We start from the raw sequence: 22,990 nt of genomic DNA on the forward strand, positions 1-22,990 counted from the left end.
CCAATGCCTCTGGGAAATCACCATTGTTCATTCTCTAGATGATAAACACAGACAGAGATTAATCTGTAAGCCCAAGAACGAATGGGGAAAGGGAGGAGAACCGAATGGAATTCAGGAGCATCAAATTTCCAGTCCTCTGTACAGAGTGTTCTTATCCCAAAGAAACCTAATAAAGACCAAAATCATTAGAGCTAACTCCGAAAGAGCAAAACACTAGCTTCAAGGATAAAGTTTTAACAAAATTGCAATATGTGTATTACTTCCTAAAATTAAATTGAAAATTAAAATAGAACCAATAGTACAAGTACCTCATTAGCAAGATACAGAGATGGTCCAAAATTTATGTTTTAATAAATGCGTTCTTAAAGGTAAAATACTTGAGGCATTTTTAAAGATGCATTTGCATGCATACACACACAGCCCTCCATTATAATTATGAACTTAACCTAATTCATTTCTTGAAGAAAAAGAAATGGCTATGCAATATACTCTGAAGCAATTTTATTTTTTGTTTGTTTTTGTTCTTGTGGTACTAGGAATCCCTGGCCTTTTGTGTGCTAGACAGATACTCTACCATTAAACTATACCTCTGACTCTCTAGATACAAGTTTTGAAGAACTCTAAGAGTCTAGCCTAGGCATTGAAATGCCTAGTATTTGATTGATCTTTGAGCAAATCTTGAGTTGGGAGTAAGCTTCCAAAAAATATGAAGGAAAGAACACTAATTTTCTTGAAAGTTCTACTTCTAGTAGTCACACAATCATTGTAATGACACTTGCAATAGAATAATAATGCAGTATGGAATCAGAGGACTTAATTGCTACATATGGTCAGCTATGGCAATTTCTGCCTACACAATGCATCTCAAATCTATTTGCTCTGTTCTCGGTTTGTTTTAAATCTTTGCACTGGTCAGTCATTTTATTTAGATAATCTGCAATAGTTTCCCAAGTAGTCTACTTTTAAACCCCACTTCAATGGAGTCTTCACAGAATGAAAACATGATCATTGTACTTGTGATTAGATCTGTAGTGTGTCTTCAGACAAGAACAAAAGATTGAACATATCATATAAACCTTGCTGGGGACAGCCCTTTTCAGGGACAGCCCTTGCCTACTTTTCTAGCTTCATTTCCACCACTACCACTCAGTTCCTGTGGGTTCCCGCAACAATGGCTGTCCTTCAGTTCCTTATATATACCAGTCTCTTCTTAACTCACATCCTTTGAACATGCTCCTTCTTCTGCCAGAAAAAAACTTTGTCGAATAGGTAACTCTTTTTTTCTTTGATAACTCCTACATTCCTTCAGGACTCAATGTCAATATTATTTCATTGAAAGACCTCCCCTTATCTCCAAACTAATTCAGATTTCCTTGCTACATTCTTTCACAACACCTATTCTTTTCCTATATTTTCGTCCATTCATGCACTCATGCATGCATGTAGGCACCCATTCACTGAGCTGGTGTGGCTGAGCACCTAGTCTGCACCAAGAACTGTTCTGAATGCCAGAGAGACTCTTATTGAGCCTTCATTAGTCATAATTTGTGATGATATATTTATTTGTATGGTTATTTAATATCTGTCTTTTCTTCAAGACTGTGAGACCAAATAGCATGAGGGGCAATGAGGCTAAAACCCCTTAAATATGTTAAAATTTTAGTGGTAAAGCAAGATCTAGACACAAGTATTGAATAGGTTGATGCATGTCTTCATGTTTAGGAACACACAAAGCAGCAGGAGTGGCAAAGACCACTAGCTGTTTTCTTCTTCCCGACAGACAAAGTAGACTACATTTCCCAGACTCCTTTGCTGTGAAGTCATGTGATTAAGTTCTAGCTAATGAAATGTGAGCTCAGGTGATGGAAACCACTTCTGTGATATCTGGAATAAAGTTTCCCTATGTGCTCAGGGTACTTCCCCTGTTTCAGATTAGAAACAGAGAACCCTGTGATCCAAGACGATGACAGAATCCTAAAGTGAAAGGGAGAGACTTGGTTTTTTTAAATATCACATAGAAAAGTCATCTGCTGACCAGGACCACTTACAGGTATATGGAGACATTATGGAATTCATTTGTAATAATAGTGTAACTACCTCATTTGTGGGTTTTAAAAAATAATGTTAGAATTTAAGGATATTAGCCATTTTGAATCCTGGTGTGTGTCTTAACAAGGTCCATTGGACCATCAGTCAAATGAAAATCCTGATCCATCTCAATTCCTAGCAGGATTCTGTGAACCTCTTAGGCATGAAATCGATTAACTTCTAATGGGTATTTATAGAGAATAAAAGTTGTTTGACTATGCTCTAATTCTTTTAAAATAAAATTCAACATTCCTGCTGTTATGTTGCTTTTAAAATAAAAGTAATCTAAAGGGTGACATTTATTCCAAATATTGACTTGTGACAAATAAAGTGGTAGAAGTGTTAAAACTCTTTGATTATTGCCCTAGTAAGTTCATGTCATTTGCCTAATAGTTCAAACTGACTTTTGGACATCATATTACCAACCCTTGATATAAAATATACTTTTCCTCCAATAATGTACAAAACATAACCTGATTTTGTGTTATTCTTTATTTGAGCCACATCTCCCTAATTATAAAACTATCAAGTTAAAAACACTCCTAAAAACAAGCTAATAAATAACTTTTGAGTTTATTATAGACAAATAACAGATAAGAAATTAAGTAACGTGCCCATTTTTTAACTGTGCTATTTGTCATTATATAATGAGGAATATTGTTATTTGGTTAATTCTGAAGTAACTGATACAATAAACTTTTGAAATGCTGTTTTAAAGGGTACAGCTTGTTGAAAAGGCAGGATCACAGATATGCCTTGAAATACTCAACCAGAAAACGAATGCTAGCTAAGTAGTAGTACATATGCAGTTAATGAAGTTAAGATGATCATATGCCATGTAGTTAGAACACAAATGGAAGGGGATGCAACATATGTCTCCACCTCCATTTCTTGAGCTCTAGATAAGACTAAGAGAATAGGGAATTGTGGTTGTGGCTCAGTAGTAGAGCATTCACCTAGCACATTCAAGGCACTGGGTTCAAGCCTCAGCATCACATAAAAATAAATTAATAAAATACAGGTATTGTGTCCAACTACAAATAAAATTTTTTTAAATGGAGAATAGGTGATAGAAATGTGTCTAGAGGAAATATTAACAAATGGAACACATTTTTTTTTCACAAAATAGTTACAATACTAGGAAATGAGTAATAAAAGAGTAGAAAATAATGTAAGGTGGGTTTAAAAAGTCAGTTCAACTGAGGAAGCCTCTGAATTATTTGTATTTCCTTCCTCTCATAGCCTTCTAGAAAAGACACCAGGAAACCAAGAGATTCCCGTTTGCTCCAATAACATTTATTGAGTGTCCTTGCTCAAAGACTCCATCAAAAAAGACCCTTTCCAATTCTGGGGTTGATATAACTCTGCCACCCTCCTGTGAGTCTAGTGTATAATACTACCTGTGTAATCTGATCCCTTATTGAGGTTTACTTTGTAAGATTTTCCTTATGAGTTTACTTTTTTTTATTGTTTACTTAGATTTTCCTTATGAGTAGGAATGTTTAGAATAGAGATGGCTTGCTGTATTACTAAAGCTAATATCCATTCAACAAACCCTAATTTTTTTTCTTCCCTTAGTCAACATTAATTCTTAAATGCTTTCCCACATTACAGGGTGGGATTAATGACACTTTCAACCCTTGCCAATTTTGTGAACAAGCTTGAAAACCCATATGCAAATCTTACTAGCAGTAAAAAACACTACTCTTGAGGCGAGATGCAGGATTCACCATAAATGTCAAATATTGAGGATAATAAACACCTTTAAAATCATACCATTAATTTAACTAAGTCCTCTTTAAGGTGTACCCCACTGTCCCCTGCCCAAAAATGTCTTCTAGAATCAGAATACACAGGCTAGTGTCCAGTTTTATGAATATCCCTATTTCTAGGATAACTTTTACATCATGTTTAAAAGGTATGGGTCAAGTAAGCTTTTGAAACTCTGGAAAAGATTGTGTTTTCTTCCAGTGGGAAAGTGATCAGAATTAATGCACCAGGTTCACAACCTCACAAATATGCACTAAGAACTCCGAAAGGGCAAGAATCCAAAGACCGAATTTGCCATTTTGAAAATACATTCAAATACTTATTATATATTAAAATGTGTTCTGGGATGCAAGGAACATTAGAAGGAATGTGATGAGCTCTTTAGAATATTATGTCTTTTTATATTTACTGTAATAAAGGATTCATTGTGCAAAGGTCTGAGCATTCCAGCAAGCTGCAGCAATACTAAGAAACACTAATGCCAGATGCATTTTATAGCCATATTAGGCTGAAGAAAAAAGACTGGTTGAAGTGAACTAAAAATTATGGTTTTCTTTTGCTTGAAAATTTTCTGAAATGTCACTGACGTACTCTTCAGATTATAAACTGAGGCGCCAAATTGTGTATTTCTAGAGTATTAGTGATGATTGCAAGTACACACATCAACAGTGACTAAATCAAACCTGAGCTCAAAAATAAATTTAGAGATGTTTAAGTCACTACAAATCCTTGGAAAGTCTCCTGGCTCCATAGTAGGATTTAGGGGATGTTTCAAAGTCTGTCATTCCAGAAAGCCTTCTGAAATAATGATTATGTTTAAACTGGAATATTTTAATGTTATTTTATTAGCTTTTATGTAGTTTTATTCTCTATACCCCTCAGCTAATAAATATAAAGATTTTTAACCATCATAATGTTCACAAAATATCCTCTTGATAATAACAGTTAATTCCTACATATTCCATGAATCACTTGGATTTGTGGGTCTTTGGCTCTCTCCTGAATTTTTCTATAGTTTCAATTTCTATGTACTTATTCTACTGTTTATTTAGAATTCTATCAGAGGGTGAGTAGGACATTTAAGGGACATAAATACACTAGGATCTGGCAAGGGAAGGCTGGAAATACTTACTCTAATGAGATTTAACTTATTTGTGGATTTGAAATACCTGTTATTCCTCTTTTTCATTGTCCTTCATAATTGCTTTGGCCACTATAGGAGTGAGAGATAATTGAGAGAAGCATTGAAATATACAGTTAAAAAAATGTACTATTTGATAAGTTGTTGAGCTGTGCTCTGGCAGTTAGTTTTGGGGCTACCAACGTTTATATTTTTTACAATCTATGAAAGGGATATTTAATGAGGTATGGGAATTTAGCAAATAATGTAATTAAAGATTATACAACCGGATTGTTATGATTTATATAATAATTTCCTTAGGATTTCATGTTGTCAGCTAGTTCTAAAATTGTAGGTCAGAACACATAAACCCAGTTTTTGAAGACAGCTTGTATCATGTAATCTAAATATGTTTAAGGCCAAAATTAAAGATTAATGCTTCTGGTCAATAGTCTAGAAAATGAAACTGGATACTGGTGAATTGTTTCCAACTTTTCTGCTTTGTCCAGAGAAGACATGCTCAAAGCTTCTTTTACCACCATAGATAAGAATCAGTGAGTTCTGATTAAAAGCCCTGGTAGTTAATACAAGAGAGGCCCTGATGAACTAAGCACTGTGACATGTTTTGGTACTCTGCATTAAGGTACATATTCCCTATGCCCACTGAAGATTGGCCATATCCCCTGATTAAAAGAATGTCACCAGAAATAGTCACCAAATTCTTTTTCTCCCCCTAGTCACCAGCTCCAGCCCAACCTAATACCCAGAGAAGTGCTGCCCTGGCCTGCAACTGAGTGATGGCATGCTATTGACCAGCATGGATTTCAGGCTAGTGGTCAGCAAGCTTGGGACAGGGTGGTGCTGCTGTGACATTTCTGGGAGGGTTGGAGTTCTGTAAGCAAAGAGACTTAGCAATGAGCCAAGGCAATATGATTCCCCATGAAAGCCAGCTTGAAGCAGTGTGGAATGTGCAAGCTGTTTTCCCGTCAGGAGACTCTGTTCCCTCCACGAGGGTAGTAAGATTGGGTACTTGAATGGCATTCAAGAGTTTTAAATAGTAATGAAAGTGCTCATCCTCAGAGCAGTGAGCTGTCTTGAGACCCAGGAAATCCCAACATGGAGAGTGGGGCTATACAGAGCCACCCAGCTTCAGCTTGGGCAACCTTTAAAGAGAACCTTTGAAGGAGGTTATGGCTCCAGAGATCTTCATTCTAGACATCTTGGAACCACATCTGATTCTACTGTTGATGCTCCAGGGGGTTCCCAGAATTCCTCACCTATCCCAAAGAATGTTGCTATGAAAAGGATATAATGAGAACTCAGAAAGCTTCTGCATACTGTAGTAGTAGTTGCTCCTATCTAGACGATAATCAATACATATGGTTTTAAAGGCAGCTATGAAGCAATTCAACAAGAGGTCTGAATATAGTACAATCCCTAAATAAGAAATGATATTAATCCCTATTTGGTGGATTGCAGTTTGCCAGGACTTTGCTCTGAGACTGTTTTTCAGGAGTTACTGTTTAACTCTCAGCCTATGATGTAATAAATAAATAAAACCATGTAATATAATCTATTAAATTTAGTTCTCTGGTGCACAAGACTTTTTGTCATTTCTGTCTCTTTGTATTCCAAATGTCAGTCTCACATATCAACTTATTTACGTTAAAATAAACCAAGGAGCCTAAAGAAAGAACTCCCCAGCTCAGTTCATACCTGAAACACAATGCTCTGCTCCTTGGGCCACACTTTTAGAAGCAATGGTATTTGAGAGAAAAGAAAGAATTGGGTTAATGAACTAGTGGATTGCCTCCAGAAACGAGTCCCTTGTTACAAGCAAATGGTTGGATAAGTGAATATTGATATTGTTCCACTTGAAGAAGAGAAGAATCAAGATTATTAGGATTGTCCTTGTCACATGTAGAGCTATGGCTATCATGTGAAGAGAGAATGGACCTTTTAGTCAGGTTTCAGAGGGCATAAAGCAGAGGGGAGAAGGTCTAGAAATGATAAATGGATGGGCTTTCTAACATACTCTGAAATACCCTGAGCTGCTGTGGTCACAGTGAGTTCCTGGAACTAGAGAGGACAGTTTTCCAGGAATCAATTACATCAATCATTTTACTTGCTCATAACAGGGTACACAGACATGACTTAATAAATGTTCTCATTAATTATTACATATTTCATCCTTACAATTATTTTGAGGCACAGGATTTGGTAAATGCCTAAGTTTCCATGGACCTCTGATATTCTGTGATTCAGGAGAGTTTACCATCAATGGTTTATCTTTGTGTTCACACATTATTTGCCCTGGGTACTAGAAATATTCTGGGTCAGTTTTTAACTTCATATTTATTTTTCCTAGAAATATGAATATTGTGTTCTGACAGTTTGAAACTTATTTTAGTAGAAATTTGCATCCAAGGCTTTTATTGGAAATTTTAAGACACAAATTTCATGTATTCACTAGACTATGCAGAAAAGGACATTGAAACTATCATCCCAATCCCATCTCAGTAAATATCAGGGAAATGCACCCAAATGGACACAGTAGAATAATGCTGGTGACGTCACAACTTCTTTGCTGCTATCTGTCAGCTGTCTGGCTGTCAGCTGACCTTGCAGTCTTCATTTCCCAGTTGAGAGAAATGCAGAGACTACATGAAAGCAGGGTGGAAATAAGACTTGAACCCACCATCCATCCCAGCTTTAACTTATATTTCTTTCCATTCTAGAGGTGGAATAGATCAAGACCTGTTTATAGTTTGAGGGCGAATTATGAATTTCAACCCAAGAAGGACCCTAAGAGCCTTGGCTGGAATGAGTATTTGCATTATGACGCCATCTCCTGGGTCTCAAACATGGGTGATGTTGCTGTCCCTCTCTGGGGACACTGGCAATATCTGGAGACAGTTAGGTTGTCAGAACTCTGTGTGTGTGGGGTGGGGTGGGGACAGGGGTACTGCTAAATATGACACAATGCACAGGACAGCTCCCCAGAATGAAGAACTATTTTCCTAAAATGTCATTGTACCTCAGTTGACAATCCCTGATCGAGGCTGAATCTCCACTTCCCAGGAATATGCCTGGAAACCAGCAGGTGATCAAGAAATATTTAATAAAAATATGATCATATGCCAAGATCAATTGTCAAAACAGATTATTCCAAGTAGGACAATAAACTTTTTTTGTTGTTTCATTGGGAGCATGAGTACTATATTTTTCTTTCTTTGTGAATTAAGAAAACAGAAATTCTTATGAATTAAGGTAATTGCAACATGTACCCACCTAGAACTTAGAAATGTAGGAAGTAAGGTGTTCTCTGAGAATTAAACTACAAGTCCACACATAGTGAGCTAGTCCAAGGTATGCAAAGTCCCTCTGAACAAAAAGGAGGGTGGTAGGCAAGTCACAGATGAGTGACAGTGTCAGGTACCAGCTAAAAGCATAGTTTTGGAGTTATACAGCCTAGAATTCAATCTCAGCTCCCCTGTTTTCCAGGTGGGTAAATTCACTAACCTTCAGGTTTCCATTTTCTTATCTATAACAAGAGAATAAGTATATAGCACTTGTCACAGGGCTGCTGAGAAGAGTACATGAGAATGCATTAAAACAACTTTTAATGCAACATCACCCATGTCAGTGCAATGCCTAGAACAGAGTACTCAGTAAGAAGTAGCCATTATTTCCAAGACCGACTTATATAACTTCTTCACCTAGGGTATTAGCTGACTGAAAGGAATTAGGTGTTAATGAGAACGGCAGGGGAGTCCACAACAGGAGCCTAAAAAGAGCCAGAAGAGGCATTCATACTTCTTGCTTTCCTACCATATGTCAAGCATTTTATTAAGTGTTCCATATCAATTACCTCACTTAATTCTCAGGGATACTCTTAGCCAAAGGAGGCTAAATAACTAACCAAAGAACATAGAACAGTAAGAAGCAGAGAGAGCCCAGATGCCTGGGACCCGTGTGACAATGGGCAATCCTAACTCTTTCTAGTAAATCAAGAGGACATTTTCTTCCAGGCAAAAATGACAATGTCCAGTTCACATGGAAAAGATTCTGATGGCAATTTTACCTTACATGGATGACTACAAAATGTAATGAACTGCTCTGTGGCTCCTCAAGTTTGTTTCTGTGAGCTATGGCAATACGAATTCATCTTGAGAAAGAACTGTTTGCACCCATACATGACAGGCAGGCCAGCTTCTGCGTGGTAATGATCAGAATGAACACTACCAGCGGGCTGTGTCTGGGTGGGTGTACTTTGTGGAGTGAGGACTCAGCTGTATGCTAATCTTTGGCCTAATAGCATCTGACAGCAAAAACAGAATGGCATCTTAATTAGTTTACATATTTACCCATTGCTAAGGTTTGTCCCCTTGGAAATTTGATGTTGAAATTTGGTCACTATTGTGGCAGAATGGGGATGTGGGCTTCTATGAGGTGATTACCTGGTGAAGAAGGACCAATGCTTTTCTTCTAGGAGTAGATTAATTCTCCTGGGAGGGAGTTAGTTTTGCAGGGAATGTGTTGTGATTAAGTGGGGCTGCGTCTTGGGCTTTGTTTCCTCCACTCTAGCCCAACTGCCTTTTTGTTGCTGTTGTTTTTACCTCTGGGCTATATTCCCATCATCTTTTATTTTTGAAGACAAGAGTCACTATGTTGTGGAAGCTGGCCTTGAACTTGCTATTCTCCTGCCTTAGCCTCCTGTGTTACTGAGATTACAGGTCCTCCACTGCACCTGGCTCTTCTATTCCTTACTAATCACCCATCTTAGGTATTCTGCTATAACAACAGAAAATGTACTATCATTAAGAAATTTACCTCTTTGTATGTTTTCCTTTTGGGTACTTTTGTTTCCTTCTAGTTCTGGGGGAGAAATAAATTCTTTATTTCCTGAAATTTTCCCCTGCATGGGCAGCACTTTTTAGATGATGATGGTGGTTTTACATTGATGAAAGATGTGATAAGAGTATCTGGTGGGGGAGGGCAATGAACTACACTTAATTAAACCCTGTTTGCTAAAAGTAAATACGGGAATACACCACAATAGCAATAATGACAGGCTGTGACACAAATTATACTTGTGGCTGAAGATATACCTAGTTTCTTTGCTCTTACCACAATATTAGGACATAATTCCAGGCATTTCCTTTCTTTTGGAATAATTTAGAGGGAAAATACTAGCAATTGAGTAAGCAAGGCATTGTGTAAGTAAATGGTATTTATTTATTTAGTACATCAGCCTGTTTAGAGGCTCCTGAATAACTTGCAGGTATAATCATTTCTATCCCTCTTTCTATGGGTTCCCTTTAGAAAAATGACCTGGAAATAGAAATTGATGATAACACCCCTTAATAAGTATCCAATGATCATCAATGTCTCCTATGACAAACAAAACCATGAGCAAACAAATTACTAAATCCATTTTAATTAACACTAATGATCTGCATTTTACTTGACAATTGAATATTCTTAAGGTATTGTCCTGACTTTGGATTCTGTAACTGAAGGCTTAAAAGCTGAGGGTGAGGAGGGAGATATTTTAAAATAAGACAAAATAAGATACATTTAGAAAGAGGCATTCTGTACTACAGCAGATCAGTGTGACTCATGGGCCTCTGGTGTCGTGGGGGACTTTGTCAGGGTATGCACAGTTTCAATACTATTTTCATAATAATGCTAATATTGCCAGATTTATTCACCATATTACCAGTTGTACTGATAGTGCAAGAACAATGGTGAGCCAAATTTTCAGCCCCTCTGTAAGAACTGAAGGAGTTTCTTACATCACACTGCTAATGATTTTTAACTCCAGTTAAAAAATAAGCATTTCACTTCAGTTTCCTTGATGGAGTGGTGAAAGCCATTAATTTTTCTAAATCTCAACATCAAATTTGTGTCTTTTAAATATTTTATGTGATGAAATGGTAAGCATACAGAAAGTACTTCTGCTGCACACCTAGGAGTGTGTGTTTGTTCATGCATACATATAAAGGAGTTGTGCAAATTATTGTGAACTGGGCTAGCTGCTTTTTAGAATGCCATTTTAAATCAAAGGAGGCTGACAAACTGTGGTTATTCAAGGTTGAGTGTTTCACAAGTATTTTTACTTGTCACTTTTAAGTTAAAGAAATGACAGTATTTGTTGCCAATGATAAAAATGGAATTTTAAACAAAAATTAAAATTCTGAAAAGCTTGTATGCGCCACTACAATTATGACAACTTCTCCATACATACAAGACTTTTCTGATGAGATTGATGTTTATATTAACAAAAGCATTTTTTTATTATTGTAAAGTAAAATGTGTCAATATTTGGAGGATTTGCTCAACTCATACCTTCCAACAAACCAATGCATGATGTTATAAAACCACCCATAGGCAGAACGTCTATACAAAGTATGGGAGAGATAATGGATATAAATGTGATAAACTATAAGAAGTTCACTGATATAGCTTAAGATTTCACATCGCATCTCGCCTTTAAGAAATTATCACTTGTCGAATGTAAATGAGTACAGCCTTTATGGAAAACAGTGTGGCAGTTACTTAAAAATTTAAACCAGAATGAACACATGATCCAGCAAATCCACTACTGGGTAAAAATTCAAAGGAAATGCAATCAGTATGTAAAAGAGATATCTGCACTCCCATGTTCATTGAAGCATCATTCATTTTTGACAAGATATGGAATCAACCTAAGGGCTCATCAGCAGACGAAAGGATGAAGAAAATGTGGCATTTGTACAAAATTGAATACTATTTAGTTTGCGACCGCATGTTTGAACCTGGAAGACATTATGTTAAGTGAAATAAACCAGGCAGAAAAAGACAAAGAATGCTTCATCTTACTTGTGTGTGGAATCTATAATAAAGTTGAACTTATTGAAAATAGGAAGCAGAATGTTGATTAGCATGGGCTTGGGTGGAGGAGTGGGGAGATGTTGGTCAAGGACACAAAATTTCAGTTAGGAGGAATAAGTTCAAAAGAACTGTTGCACAACACGTTCATTCCAGCATATATACTTATTTCAAAATAAGTTGTACACTATCTAAATTTGTAAGTTTCAGTTTAAAAATAAAAGAGAGAGAGAAGAACAATGACTTGTTGAGTTCAGGTATAATATTCATTTCATTAACCTTTTGTCTCTGTGACCTGACAAACACAACTTAAAAAAGGGAAAGTTAATTTGGGGCTCAGGGTTTCAGATATCTCAGTTCTTAGACGGCCGATTCAATTGCTGTAGATCCAAGTGAGGCAGAACATCATGCGGGAAGACCCCACTGGAAGAAAGTTGTTCAGCTCATGGTAATATCAGAAAGCAGGAAGTGTCAGAGAGGAAGTGGCCACAGGAAGAACATCCTTTGTAGTCTAGGGGTGCACCCCAGCAAACCTCCTCCTCCAGCCACACCCTACCTGCCTTCAGTTACCTCCCATTCAGTCCATTCAAACTAGGATGGACTAATTAGGTAACAGCTTTCAAAATTCAATCATTTCACATCTGACTATTATTACATGAACAGGAGTTTTTTTTGGGGGGGGGTACCTCATATCCAAACCCTAACAATATCGAAGAATATTCACAATTGTCTGAAAAGGCTATGAAAATTGTCTTATGTTATATTATTTAGCTTTTAGTCACCGTGTCCGAAATACCCCACAAGAACAACTTAGAGGAGAAATTTATTTGGGGATTATGGTTTCAGAGGTCTCAGACCATGGTTGGCTGCATTGCTCTGGGCCTGAGGTAAGAGAGGACACTATGGAGAAAGGGTGTGGTGGAGGAAAGCTAGCTGTTCAGCTCAAGGCAGTTGGGAGGCAGACAGCAAGGGAGGAGCAAGGTTAATAAAATGAGTATTAAAAAATTCTCAAGGGCATCTCCCCAGTGACCTCCTCCAACCACGTCCCACTTGCCTAAAGTCTCCACCCAGTAATTCATTCAAATTATTAACCCACAAAGTGGATTAATTTACTCATCAGGTTATAGTTCTCATAATCTAATCCTGTCACCTCTGAACATTTGTGAACTTTTTTGCCATATGAACTTTTTTGGGGACACTTCATATATAAACCATAGCAAACATTTTCCAATTACATATCTATGTGAGACTGAATTTTCTTCATATACTTCAAACAAAACAACATATTGCAATAGATTAAAGTAGCAGCAGATATGAGAATTCAACTGCTCTTTATTAAGCCAAGATATTAAAGAGGTTTGTAAAACTACTGTTTTTCTTATTAAGTGTTTTTGCTTACAAATTATGGTTTATTTATAATAAAAAAGGTGTCCTGTATGTCATGGTAAATCATTTGTTCTTATTTTTGCCTAAATTGATAAATCAAAAAAGCCTTAAATTTCTTAGTTCTAGTTTGGACAATATCAACAGATGTAACCTATATAAACAAAGCTCTTTGAAGGTTCTTAATAATTTTAAGAATATAAAGAGGCGCTGAGAATAAAATGTTCCAGAAGAGCTGGTGTGCAGGAATGCATCTAGGGGAAAGGAAGTAATTATTTTAGAGAAAAGTGAAGAAAATGCAACCAAACAGAATGAAAGATCAAATCTTTGTCAGCCATATTTTCCCTATCTCAACCTCAAATTCAAAAAGTGCCTTGAAATACAAATACACTACAGGTATGGATCCTGTTTTTTTTTTTTTATTTTTTTCTTCTTCTTTTTAGGTATTAGGGAAGCACCTGAGTTTTGCCTAGTAATACCATTAACTACCATCTATTGGAATGTATTATGTATCACATAATAACGTATGATATATTTTTATATAAGTTATCTCATTAATCAACTGAATCATATCACTACCACTTAAGCCCACAGAATCCAATTTTGATGATGCCCAAACATTTGGTTGGGGTCTTAATAAAGGCAGAATTTGCTTTTCTCATTTATTCTTTTTCCCTGTGCTGAAAATTCAGGAGACTGTACTACCCCATAGGCCTGTAGGCAAGCAGTAGAAGTATGCAAGGAGTAGAAGAGTGTGTGTGTGTGTGTGTGTGTGTGTATATGTGTGTGTTTCTCCACAAAATATATTGTATTTAGTAATTATAGAAGCCCTTGGAGTTTATGACCTGTTAATACTGTGTATATTCAAAACATTTTCTGGGTACCATCTCTTCCTCTTCCATCCCTACCTGATTGCTTTCAATTTCTCAGCTTGCAATTTTTTCGCTTCACCAAACATTATCATGCTTTGTAATGCGCCTGATTTGAGTTCCTTGCTTATTATGCCTTTTATATTCTTATTTTTTCTTTTTATGTTATACTTAAATTTAACACTCACTCAAGCAATAGTATTAAACATTTTTCAAAGTTTTGTATTGTTTTATACTTTCTTTGATTTTGGCATTGTCACAGTATAACTTGCAAGCCAAGATATTAAAGAGATTTGTAAAAATACTGTTTTCCTTATTAAGTGTTTTTGCTTAAATACAGTGTGTTTCAATCAAGAGCTTAAATAGGATTTTTGTGAGCTGGGCAGAGGACCACCTCTCTCTAGTATTGTATTCTGAATTCCAAATGATAGACTTACAGTGAACTTTTGGAACATGACATGATTGTAAAGAACTGACTGAATCCAGCTATTAGAATAATTACCATTGCAGTATCCAAGGAGGTACATTGACTTAGAATTTTGGTTTTTTTTTTTTTTTTTTTCTCATCAAATATGGTTAGGCTCTGGAGACCATCTGGGTTCAAATATTAGTTTCATCATTTACCAACTTACAGAAATTCCCTATCTTATCTAAGGATACTCTAATTCTTCACTTAGAAAATTCTTGTTATTAAAGAAAATTTCATTTTATTTATTAAAACAAAGCATTAATATACTTTGAAAGTGAGCTTAAAAGCAACAGAAGTGAATCAATGAGTGTGTTAAAATTAAGATTTCTACCTAAAGAAGTTTGTAGCAAAGAATGAAATTCCCTGATAAATTTTTTTTGTTTCTAAGGCTCATAGGAAGAACAATTAGGGTAAGCTACAGTTGGCATATTCCACAGGAAAAAAATTTACCAGTAAAGCACTGAATGACTTTTGAAATAGCTGAGAAATCCCGCTGTTAGAAAGATTCTCCCTGACAGGGGACAAGAGTTCAAGCTGAGTCCTGGCATTTTCTGCAAAGGACTTTTCCAAAACAACACCAGGGAACTGTTAAATAAGGCACCATGCCCAGAGTTATGTAGAAATCCACCACAAAGCATAGCAGCATAGTTTGCAGCTATCGTATTAGAAAGAGCTGAGATGCAAGAGGAACCACTTGGCTTGCTTTCTAAATGATCCTCCCCTTAAATCACCCTTAACAGTGGGAAAGTAAGCTTCATGGACTGGTAAAGCAAATGTCCCCAAAGTACAAGCCTTTTATGTCTGTGCCACCACACAAGGGCAAGGAAAAGCACCATGCCATGTAATCTGCTTCTGATGCCAAGAGATTTATAAATTCTTAGTGAGAATTTACATAAATTCTATTTTCTTTAATTAAAAGCATATTAGATCAAAAATGTTAGGAGACATACAAGATGATATTGATTAAATACAATTCATTAGGAACGGTGTGAAATAGTTAGCAAAAAACAAACAAAAATTACAGTTCTGCCAAACAGAAAAAAATAGACTCCTTTAAATATGATTAAAAACAACATAATGCAATGAACCTAGAAGACGGATTTCAAATGGGAGTCAAATGTTAAAACAAAATGTGCACAATTATGAAATTCCCAGTAGGAGTAGAGCTGAGTAAATTCTACCACAATCCAATTGTTCCATTGAACGAATTTAAAAAGGAAATCTCATCTGTGAACTCTTTCAGGCACAGTGACTCTTGGGAGATTAATTAGTTTACACATGGGAATCCTTGGTGTTCAGGTAAAACAATATGAACCAAATAGTATTTTTAAGACAACTTTGTTTCATTTAATACTGTTAGTCACTCTCTACTTTTTAGAACTGTTTGCTTTTTTATTTCTTGCAACCTTCTTCTCTGTCTCTGAAATAATATGGACTCCCTAGTCAGACAATCCTCTTCCAAAAACCAGTTCCAAAACTAACTGACCTAAGTAACACAATCTGTTTGCTCAATTGTAAAAAGAAGGGTGGGGATATAATCATACCTCGACATCAAGTCATGGTGATATTAAAGAAAATTGCAATGATAAAAATAACTTTTAAGTCTTATATGTGGCTTTCTATGAGTCAGGTGCTGCTCACATGGTGAATTAACCCTTCAGTCTTTACACTAAGCTTATATGGTTGGTATCATTATTATCTTCATCTATAGTGGTATAGAGAGCTTGAGTAATTTGCCAATGGCCACAACTAGTAAGTGACAGAGTTGTGATTTCAGAAACTCAGAAGAGTTGGGTTACACAATGTCCCAGGATCTGGTTGGGGAGTGGGGTGTCTGAAGTGGGGTGGAGAAGATGCCTGGAGTCAGGGAAAGCAAAGCCCTGAGAGACTCTCATTTTCATGGATCACCCATAACCATGTGAAGTCACTCAAGATGTTGGCAGTTACCAGGGTTGTATTAAATACTATACTGGCTTCTAAACTCTTCAGCATGTAAGTGGATGACAGTATTGACTAGAGGCACAGAGAGGTTAAAGTGGATGCCATATGCCATAAGAAGAGATTTTTATCCAAGGATATTAGATACAGGCATGGAAACCACTCTTCCAAAGCAAGGGACAAAAATGGCAACCACAACATCCAACCCTGAAGCACAGGGTTAATAGAGGGCGAGTAGAATAAACAACTTTCTTTCGAGAGGGTTGTTGGGATGCCATGTAATCAGAGAAGCCCACTGGTCTTCCATAAAGGTGAGAAGATGGAGAGAAACTTAGAAAAGAGAGGGACAGTGTGCAGGTTCTTGGGAACAGTGGTCCAAAATGGAAAGAGTTAGAAGAGTGGTAGCTCAGGATGGTATGTCTGATGTAGATGTCCAGGAGAGGACAGGTTTGTATGTTGGGTTATGGGTGACCCAAGTTAACAGGCCTGGGAGGCATGGAAAACAGAGGAGGTCCTAGATTTTTAACTGTACTTTTTGGAATATCCAAGAGGAGTCAGGACATCTTAGGCTTACCTGGAAAGATTTTACTGAGACCTGGGTTCATTGATTTTCTGAAGAAATCTTGGCCCCAGGAGAGCAGGTCACAAAGTGATTGAATTCCTGAGACCAATACTAGAGACCTTCTGAGTTAGGACTGAAAGTACCACACTAATCAGAAATCTAAGCAACAATGGTGATAACATGTAATTAAGGTAAGGTAAATGGATAAAACGTGAAATCAGTTCTGAACACTGGAGTTCCCAAACCTACTTTCTGGCTCTTAGTTCAGTTACTTATGAAAATTCCATCAAGTCTACTAACAGATTATTGATTAGAAAGTATTGGTTTAGTTGAAGGATCTCCTGAGCTAATTCATAATGAGAAAAATGTTCAAGCATTTTAACTTACATTAAAAAATCTGGTTTTGGTAAACTTTTTGTATGTTAGTTGAAACTGAAAGTGACCTGTAATAAGAAATGGATTGTCCCTGATTAAGAAAATAAAAGCATATGTGAGGATAGTGGATAATTTTTTATTGTTCAAATATTTTATAATATACTATTTCATAATATACTTTATGATATAACAAGACATTTGAAATTATGTAACTAAAAATAAAACTGCTAGATAAAGTTAACATTACTCAGTGAAGAGATATTATATTTGAATATTATACTTTTTAAGTAATTGGCAAACTATGAATGTAGTAAGTAGAGTGTGTATCAACCTGTTAAAAAATATGAGCTTACCAAGTGTGACAAATAGGTTCAAGTCTGAAAAAAGGAAATATGCACAACTTGGAAGAATTCAAGGCAGCCAATAATATATCACATAGCTGTTGTTGTGCATAAGATATATCTTCAGGAACTTGGAAGTTTCATATTTACCACAAACAAAATTTTTATCCAGGGAATATGTAATTTTGAAATGCCAGAAGGTTACTGGAAATTTTTTTGATGAGCAGTTCTTTGTAAAGGCATTGAGCAAGATTTAGCTGGATCAATGGAAAAAGAAATCTCAAAGAACATAATGTAATTTGAACAATGTATACATAGAGGCCAAGGGAAATGAGTCTTTCTTCATAATTGAATCACTAACCTGATAGCAGGCTTTATTTATAAAACTGTATGTCACGTCTAAAGATCTTAGGACAAAGGAGCACCAAAACAAATCACTGCGTCATATAAATCCTTTACCAAATTGTTTCAAAACATTTCAGTAGAATTCATTTGGCAGAAGGATATTTTGTATCTTTCAACTTCATATTTTATTAAAAATAAGGTGATTTAGAGATATTGATTAGCAGAGAAAGAAAGCATAAGTAGAATCTATCTATCTATCTATCTATCTATCTATCTATCCATCCATCCAGCATTAGGGTTGGACACCAGGTCCTAACACTGAGTATATCCCTCACCTGCAGAAATGGAATTTTACATGTCTTCCATAAAATCTAGAGAAATGACAAACAACTTAGCATTTAATAGTTATTTCAGGACACTTGAATTCATATTTTTAAAAATTAGTATACATTCAAATATAGGATGTATCAGGAGATTCCTAAAAGTAACTAATGCTAGAAGAAATAGAAGCACCATCAGGAAGTCATTCATAATAAAGACATTCAATAGAGAATTTGAAGGAAAATCTTTCGTACTTTGCCTAGATGGAGCACACATCCAAAAGAGTAGCTGGGCTGTGGGTGGAATCTCCATAAACACAGCTGCACTAGCAGAAATCAAGTATATCATTCTTCCTGGATCCAGGAAGTTGAGATGGAACACTGTGCTTCAGAGAGGCCAAGGGCAAAGAACAGTGGACTAAGTGTTATAAAGAGGATGGAGTCAGAAGTCTGAGAGGAATTTCACTGCAAGTATTGAAGAGAAATTTTTAGATGAGCTGTCCCTCTATGATCTGTAAGGCATATCAATATGGTGGACCTGAGGTTGATGTGATGGATAGCCATATGACACTAGCTGAGAAGAGGCAACAGGACATCAAGATGCTATCTATGGGAGCTTCACTGGGAAGGGTCCCTGGGGAGCTGGGAAGAATTTGATCTCCTGGGATGAATGGAGCAGTGAAGATTTTAGTGGGCCAAGGGAAAGCAAACATGCCGTACCCAGGTACACTTGGAATGACTGTTGGTTCCTAAACTGTGATAAGTTCTCACACAAATATTTTTGTTTTGAGAGTAAATTTGTAAATTTGTTTTGACCCATTGAATCAAAAGTTCAAGTCATTTAAATCTCAACTTTCTTGATGTAATAGATATTTTGAATGAGTATACTTGCTTTTGTTTTGTTTTGTTTTGTTTTGTTTTGTTATTGTTTTGACTCAAACTCTGTGCATGTTGACTTTGCCCAAGCAGGATCTATGGGGGTTTTTCTCCCCTCTTCTAGTAATGAGGATTTAGTTTGTAGTATAATTTTATTCTGGTTCTTGAGTAACAAAAGTATACACTTTGAGTCAGTGGGAAGGAGGGAGCCCAGCTGGTAATGTGATTCCAGGATAAAACAATTCCACATGGAAGGCAATTCCGTGACTTTGACACCATTAACACACCTCTGACCCCTGAGCTTACCAGCTACAAATATTTCCACATTAATGGTGAGACATTGTTGATCAAGAAGTTATATCTGGATTATAAGTTATCACTATCTGTCTTCGTGTGCAACATGCACAGATTTTATCTGTGTAGTTTATTAAAAAGAATGTCAAATACAGCAGACCCCAAAGTCTTAGAAAACTTCAGCCGCTTTATAACCTCCTTATCATTAGGATCTATTACTTTGTCCTGGGTGGAAATTGGACTGACCTGCCCTAATTTTCCCTTCATAAGGTCTTGTTGATTACTACCTACATTTAATGTTCTGTTGGTTGTTGGCAACCTGTTGGGTTTATTTCTTCTTATGTATTAAAATTAAACTAATTTGGAATTCCCAAATATATTTCTCTCATTAAAAAATCTTACAAAAGGAAATTTCCTTTTTGCAATGTCAAGATACCTTCTGAAGCTTCTGAAAATATTAGAGATGGGTGCTTTTTGGACAGAAATCTTTCTTTTTGTGAATCATCTCAACATTGGGTCTCTCGGATTATTTTTAACAATTGTTAATCCATTATGTCTGTTTTTCATCTACTCCTTTATAGTAGAGCAGAGTGACTAAATGGTTTCTTATAGGTCTCAGTTGTGCAGTTCCAGAGAACACTTTACCAAGTGTTAGGGTGATATACAAACTCATTAGTTCTCTGTATGCATCTAAAGTAATAAGAACACTGTGTATTCGTCTAATGCTATGACGAATTCCAAACTGTTTAGAAGAACTTTATATAAAGCAATTCTTTAGAAAAGCAATAACTGCCAGACTAATCTTTCTAGTGGCTTCTACCTGCCACTAGGCTATTTGACAAACTACAGGAATTTCCTGTTCTTATCAGGTCAAGTCCAGATACCTGATCTTGGCATTCAAAGGTGGCACCCCATCCCACCCTTCCTTAATGCAGCCAATATGTTCTCCCAATGCAGCTTGAAGAAGACCCCGGCCAGGTCCATGGAACAGTCCTCCCTTCATTAAGCCTTTTCATCATTTCAAATTTCTGGTTCTACTACAAATAGTTCCAGCACTTCCCAGTCCACCCCATGGTCCATCTTTTCCAAGATGTCATTTAATCTCTCCTGTCAATACCCAACAGTTCCCCTAGTGAACTCCCAGAGCCTTTACTTTCTCAACAAACTCTTTTGTTTTTCATATGTAATTGTACATTTTACAATGTTTTGTCTGTTTATGAAATCTTCTATTTTATGTATAAATCTTATCTCCCCAGGAAGATAAGTTCCTTAAAGGGAGGGCCATGTTTTATGTTTGTTCTGTTGTCCTCTATGGTGCTTAATGCATGTCCATCATTTAAAGGGCATCTTCAACTGGAATCAATCCCCCTCACTCTGCAGTACTTTCTACCTGCATGTTGTTTATTCAGCTATTAAAGGACTTATCACAGCTGTTTCCCACTGTATAATGTGAGATCTGGGTGAGTCACAGTCCTGTCCAATTTATCTCTTTCTTTCTCAAAGTACCTAAGATAGTATTGTTTATAAAAGATTTTTAACAATAATTCCTAATTAATTTCTATTAAATTTCAACTTTGTTTAACATATTAGCATTCTCTATATCTCTCTTTTTGGAGAACAAACATTTTCACAGTTAAAAATAATTAGACTTGAAAAAAATCACATTGACACTTGGCATGTGAAATAAAGTTTGATGCTTTCCTAACTCATTTATTCAAACATAGTGTTAGAGTCTAAATTTATATATAGTCAGTTGTGTTGTCAAATCATCATTATAGAAGAGGCAGTTGCTGTTCAAAAATGCAAAAAATAAATATTGAACATTGGCAGTAGGCACTTTTTATAGAAATGTTAATATATCAATGTGCAATGCTGGTCTCAGAATCAGATTTTACATCATCGCTAATTTCTTGACCTTAGTATCTTCATAAATGAATATATTTGTAGCTGGCAAAGGTAAAATGAAAACTATCTTCCCATGGTGACATTCAGGAAAACCTCATGACATAACTGATCCGTACTTGATAATCTTCTATTTTTCTTTTTCCTTTGATTTAAATTTGACACTTTTTTTTTTTAACAGGTGGACAATTTTCTTCTTCTGGACTCAGATAGCCATGAAAAAAGTATTCATTAGGCTTTTGAGTAATTTTAATTAAAATTCAGATCAAATCAATCTTTTATGCTTAGCAAAAGCATCTGCCATGTTTTCCCCACTTAAGGACTTGAGCTGAAAATATGAGCATTTTCCTGTTATAAAAGCGCTGCGTCTGTGTAAAGTTAAAATAGCTTCTGAGGACAATTTTCAACACATTTGGAAGAATTATGGTTTTAAAAATGCAACTTTCAGAAAACAACCCTGATGCCTCATTCAGTAATGTGACTGCATTTCTTGCTACACATAATGCCTGCTCTCTCAGCATGCGCTTAATTCCTTGAGCCATTAGCTGACTCCTGGTTTTTGGTCTGGCCCATGGCCAGCCCACAGCACGATGCCTGCCACATAACAAGCGCTCAAAAGTATTGGATGAATCAATGAATTAATTTGAGGACATTTGTATTAGTGCGTTTATTTCTAACACTTGTACTGATTGTAGTTACTGCTTCTATCTTAGAATATTCTTCCAAAAGGGCAGCACCTTTGAGCTCTGGGAATAAAATGGTGAAAACTAGAGATGCAGAAAATCTAGAAAGATGAAAAGTGTCTTTGTGCTAACAAGAACAGAAAAAAAAGTTGTATATATATTTTGAAATGACTTCCATCTGCCAGAGTGTTCTACAAAAATCCAACTCTACATTATAAATGGAGTCTCCTTTGATTTGATTCTGATCCTTACTGAAATCTCTGTAAAACCAAAATGAAAGCCCTGGAAAGTCTGCCTGTTTTGTCTTCCTTGAGGCTCAGACCCTGGTTCCTGAATTAGAGTTTTGTTCCCTGTTTAGGTAAAGCCTTCATTTTCTGAGCCTTGGCCCTACACTAGAAGGGGTATCATGTTATGTAGCTCTGATGTATTACATTTGACCTGTGCCCCAGTGGTCCTCTTCACAAGAGTTCTTCCCCCAAGGTGTCCTGCCACAGCCTGAACACACAGCCATGTCTGCTATCCTATGGAATTTTTTCAAAAGAACACTCTCATATTTTCAAGAGAGTGTGATGTTACCCATCATAACACCAAACGATAGAATTTTTGATCAGAGATTACAGGCGTGCACCAGGGCGCCTGGCCTCAAGCTATTCTTTTGAAGGTAAAACACACTAGTTGAAAATGTAAGTTAAATGTATAGGCTAGTTCTGAATCCCCTCCCCCATCCCCCAGACACATCCAGTTTTATTAAAGTATAATAGACAATAAAATTACTTATATTT

General features: G+C 36.3%; 1 protein-coding gene across 13 annotated transcripts in view; it reads right to left on the reverse strand.

The window, feature by feature from the left end:
- The window catches only part of Dtna (dystrobrevin alpha), a 349,876-nt gene that overhangs the window by 210,750 nt on the left and 116,136 nt on the right, over window positions 1-22,990 (reverse strand). The window lies entirely within an intron of this gene.

Source organism: Callospermophilus lateralis, chromosome 17, assembly GCF_048772815.1.
Source record: "Callospermophilus lateralis isolate mCalLat2 chromosome 17, mCalLat2.hap1, whole genome shotgun sequence".
Classification (NCBI taxonomy): Eukaryota; Metazoa; Chordata; class Mammalia; order Rodentia; family Sciuridae; genus Callospermophilus; species Callospermophilus lateralis.